Below are 5,094 nucleotides of genomic sequence, written 5' to 3'. Positions count from 1 at the left end.
AGGCACAATTTACCTTTTGCATATGAAACAAAAACCCAGCATTAGTGCTTTAAAATAGTTCTTAATGTAATTTATGGATAGAAACAACCACTGTAAAAATTTGAATCCGTGTAATTGATGTTAAGTGTTATTAAATACACAAAATATAAACAATAGTTATAATAAAAATGTTTCCAGACTAAAGCGTATACAGTTACGGTTTATTGAGGAAAAACACTGATATCTCCTTATATTTTAGGCTTTATTGCAAAAATTTTATATGGTAGGATGTTTTATGATACAACAGACCTACACATATGAATCAAATGTGATAGCTTGAACATTTTTAAATCACTGCTCCCAAAGGTAAACTGGACCTTTAAAGTGTCCGACCATAAGATTTGCCCTACCAAACTTTCAAGTGGAGTCCCAATTTGCCTAACTCTGGACCGTAACACAAATACTCTTAATGAGTTAATGATCGAATTTGTTAAGTCAAGCTAAACCTTTTTATGCCTCCGCCACGAAGTGGTGCCGGAGGCATTATGTTTTCGGGTTGTCCATCCGTCCGTACTGTTACGACCAAAATCACTCTGAGAATGATCGCACAAAAGAAACGATCAACTTATGTTCAGGTGGTTTATTAACAGTGATATTGTGGGTACAGACTCGTAATGGAATCACACGTATTACAGCTAACTCTTAAATCATGAGGTCCTCATAATTCCCTGGAAGTCCAGATATACGATGTTCGATGCACAGATGGATGATCCTTGACGCACCGATGAATAATCCGCGATGCACCGATGACTGATACCTCCGACGTAAATCCAGAGGCGCTGGTTATTGGACCGGATTATAAATCCATGGTATGGGTCCACAGCGAAACGTGTAGAATCTAACGTTATGACGACAGCGTCCCGTCGATGCGTTGAATGATAATTCACTTGATAATATATCCAGCTAGGAGTCCAGCCCGTCACAGCTTCGCCGTAACAATGTCCGTTGCCATTAAAAATGGAGTCTATCTCCAATACTATAGGCAAATTAATTCTCTGCAGGCAAAATGTCTCCCAGGCCTCGCGATCTCCACAAACATAACAGGTCAGCAGATAACACAGGACTGACTATAAGTCGCTTCAGAGCCAGAAGTGACGTAACTCTCAGAACAGAGGTGTTGGGTACTCTGCCTACTGCAGAATTTCTCCAGCTTTTATATCCATTCACCCCTTTCTAGTACATTCTATAATATTCTCCAACCTGGGGCCACACCCTTGTTTATACTAGCAAGTCCAAGACTGTTCCAGAAATCCTAGCTGACTCACTGCCTAACTATGTGCATAACAGCCTACCAAAAATAATTACCAATCACATTGGGCTACAGGGACAGTGCCTCACTCAGCCCAAAAATGTTAGCACTTCCTAGAACATTCTGGAATGGGTGAAATCATTCTAGATTGAGTGAGCTATAATGTATTTCCTGTCACATGCATGTACTGTAGCTACATTGTTTACCACGTAGAAAATTCTCCATTGATCTGGTCAGCCTGTATGTACTATATCCACATCATATAGAATGTTCTCCATTAATCTGGTCCACCTGTGTACATACACATTAAAACAACCATGCATGCAGTACATCATACATGTACATAACTGCTAATGTGTAACTTGTGACACCATCCCCCATGGGAAAAAGAAAGCCTTGCCGTAGCAAGGGTTTCTTTTACCTTCACATTTTTTCATTATCATTTACAATGAATGTGAGGAAAAATCCAAGTCAAGCAACAATAAACACATGCCTTTTGAATAGCTGCATTAATTCCCTGTTCTCTTTTCATGGATACTATTTACAATGATATTGCTTGAATTCTTTGAGCTTATACAATCATGTCAAACTGTTTTGCGTACATTAATGAATATGCTAAACACATACACTGTAAGTGATATGCGGTGAAACTTTTCACCCTTGAATTCTACTGTGCTATCCACTACCTATGTCACACCAACTGACTTTCTGTCATAGCACTCTTTCAACATATTGACATGACACATTTCTCTGTTCTTTGCATTTATCTGGTGTGCTGATCACATACATGTAGTTCACATCATTGAGTTTCTTTTTGACACAGTATGGGGCACTGAACTTGGCTTTCAGTGGTTCACCTTGTATGGGCAGCAGTACAAGAACTTTGTCACCTGGTTTGAAGGTTCGTGCTTTGGCATTTTTGTCTGCCTTTCTCTTCATTGAGTCTTGTGACACTTTCAAGTGTTCCCTAGCTACCTCACACGCCTTTGAAAGCCTTTCACGAAACTTTGACACATAGTCTAGTAGGTGGACCTCATCATCCTCAGTCATGAATTTCTCTTTGATGAGCTTCAGTGGGCCCCTAACTTCATGACCGTACACCAACTCAAATGGGCTGAAACCCGTCGACTCATTTGGGGAGTCCCTCGTTGCGAACAGCAGGAAAGGGATGCCCTTATCCCAATCCTCGGGATACTCCTCACAAAATGCCCTTATCATTGTCTTTAGGGTCTGGTAGTAGCGCTCCAACGCACCTTGGGATTGGGGATGATAAGCTGACGACTTCAGCTGCTTCACACCCAAACGATACATCACCTCTTGAAATATGCCTGACATGAAATTTGACCCTTGGTCAGACTGCACTTCCTCGCAATTGTGGGCAGCCCATACCTAGTGAAAAACTGCACTAAAGCATCTACCACAGTCTTGGCAGTGATATTTCTCAATGGGATAGCCTCTGGAAACCGTGAAGACATATCCATGATTGTCAAGAGGTACTTATGACCCGACCTAGTCCTAGGCAAAGGTCCAACACAGTCGACTAGAACCCGACTGAATGACTGAATGGAATCAATGGCGCCGGCTTCACTGAATGCCGTGGTTTGCCAGCCACCTGACATGTGTGACAAGTCTTGCAAAACTCAGCCACATCCACATTCAACCCTGGCCAATAGAAATGCCTCATGATCCGATCCTTTGTCTTTCTGACGCCTAAATGGCCGCCAACTGGTAACTCGTGAGCAATCCTCAAGATCTCACCGCGGTAACTGGGAGGGACAACAATTTGACGGACCACCGTCCAATCCTCATCAGCTGGCCTATGGGGAGGTCTCCACTTCCTCATCAAAATGCCATCTGTGACATAATAACACTCAGGGACCTTTTCAGCCTCAGCCTCAGAACACGCCGTCTGAGACAAGCCTTTATTTCAACTCAGAGTCTGCCTGCTGTGCTTCAACCAACTAAGGAAGACTTGCTAAACAGCCCATCACTGTTAGCCTCGGAGCCTAATACAGCAACCCCATCATTCAAATCCTTGAAAAAGGTTTCTTCCGACCAAACATCGGAATTCTCCTCCACATCAACATAATCTGCATCATCTTGAACAGCTCTACGAGCCTGAGACCTAGTCACAACACAATCTGGGAAAATCCCAGGAAACTCCTCCTGCAACTGCTCAGTTTCAGCAACCACACTGGTTTATCTGAAACAACTGGAGACGCAACCACCTTGTCCCCAGCCAAGTCATTCCCCAAAATAATTACAAGAAGTCAATGCCTGCCATGAGCAACTCAGGAACAACTCCAACAGTGACAGGACCAGAAACTAGGTCACACTTCAAATCCACTCTATACATTTATTTATTTATTTATTTATTGTAGGTCCTACGTCCGTATCAGCGCAATTACCCCCGAGGGCAATTACCCCCTGGCTAGATAATGATTAGGGATAAGGTAAGAGTAAAGATTAGGGTTAGGGTTAGGTTTAGGGGATGGAGTTTGGGTTAGGGTTAGGATTTGGTTCAGGATTAAGATTAGGGTCAGGGGAAGGGTCTCAGGGGATAATTGCCCTAGACCCCCTCCGTCTGCCAGTGACTAGTATCAATGTTGCAAGAAAATAATGTCAAACTCTAAGTGCCAGGAACTTGTTTTTGTTTTTGATTTTCTTTGTTTTAATCAAACTCCTGTTGACAGGCAAAACTGGAATACTAGTAGAGAAAAGAGAAATTCCAGAAGAGATAAAAGATAGTATAATGACTGAATGAGAAGGAGTAAATGTGAAAAGACTAGATATGACAAAAATTTAGGAAGATATGAAAATTGTGAAATTTTGGGGTTCTTTTCAGAAAACGCTTCTTGAACAGGCAATTGATATGTAAATGCAAATCAATGAGTCAGTGATGTCATTATTTGTCTCACAACTTGCCATAAAACACTCAGAATCCTGGAGTTCTCTCTTTTTTTTTCTTCTTCTTCTTCTTCTTCTTCTTCAAACGCATTTGTGACTCAGTCCGTTTTTCCGACTTATTTTTCTTAGATACCCAGCCAGGAATAACACCATGTTTTACCCTTTTGTGGCAGAAAACTAAATTTCCATTCTAATTGTTTGCAATAATTAGAACATTTTGAGGTGATGTCATCATCAGCTCACTCTGCATATTCATTTCAGTTGACAGGGGTGTATCAAGGATTTTTTCTGGGGGGGTCGTAATCAAAATTTTTGGACCTTTACCTTTGCCAGGGAGCGGAGCGACTGAGCGGGGGGAGGGTGTGGGAGGGGGGTGTCCCCCCTCCCACGGTAGGGAGTTTTTGAATTTTATATTTTAAAATGGGGCCATTTGGTGCATACAAAAGTGACTTTTTCGGCATGGCTGTGCGGCTTAGAAATAAGGTATGGCATATTAAAACTAAGTTACGAAATTTACGAGGTTTTTGACAATTTGCTGGAACACCACCTGGTCACTTTTTTTCCTGTTGTATATGATAGGGTAAAAAGCCCTCAAAAAAACAAAAATGTCTTTTACAAAAAGTGGACCTTTTGAAAATTTGGGGGGGTCGTACGACCCTCCCGACCCCCCCCCCCCCCCCCTTGCATACACCCATGGTTGATCAACGCACTGCTCTGCCAAGTAGCAAAACTACATGATTTTGAAACTTCCCTTTCCTTCTTTTCAAACTGTGATCGCCTGATGGCGCTATTCCGATCACAGTCACAGAACTCTTTCTGTGATCACAGTGCCACCTTTTTCGCTGATGTTCATATCAATAATAATCTCGACATTCTCAATCACATAGAGTTGGGGAGCC

This window comes from Diadema setosum, chromosome 21 (assembly GCF_964275005.1).
Source record: "Diadema setosum chromosome 21, eeDiaSeto1, whole genome shotgun sequence".
Lineage (NCBI taxonomy): Eukaryota > Metazoa > Echinodermata > Echinoidea > Diadematoida > Diadematidae > Diadema > Diadema setosum.
The sequence above is the reverse complement of the archived record's forward strand: the minus strand, read 5'-3'. Positions refer to the sequence as shown.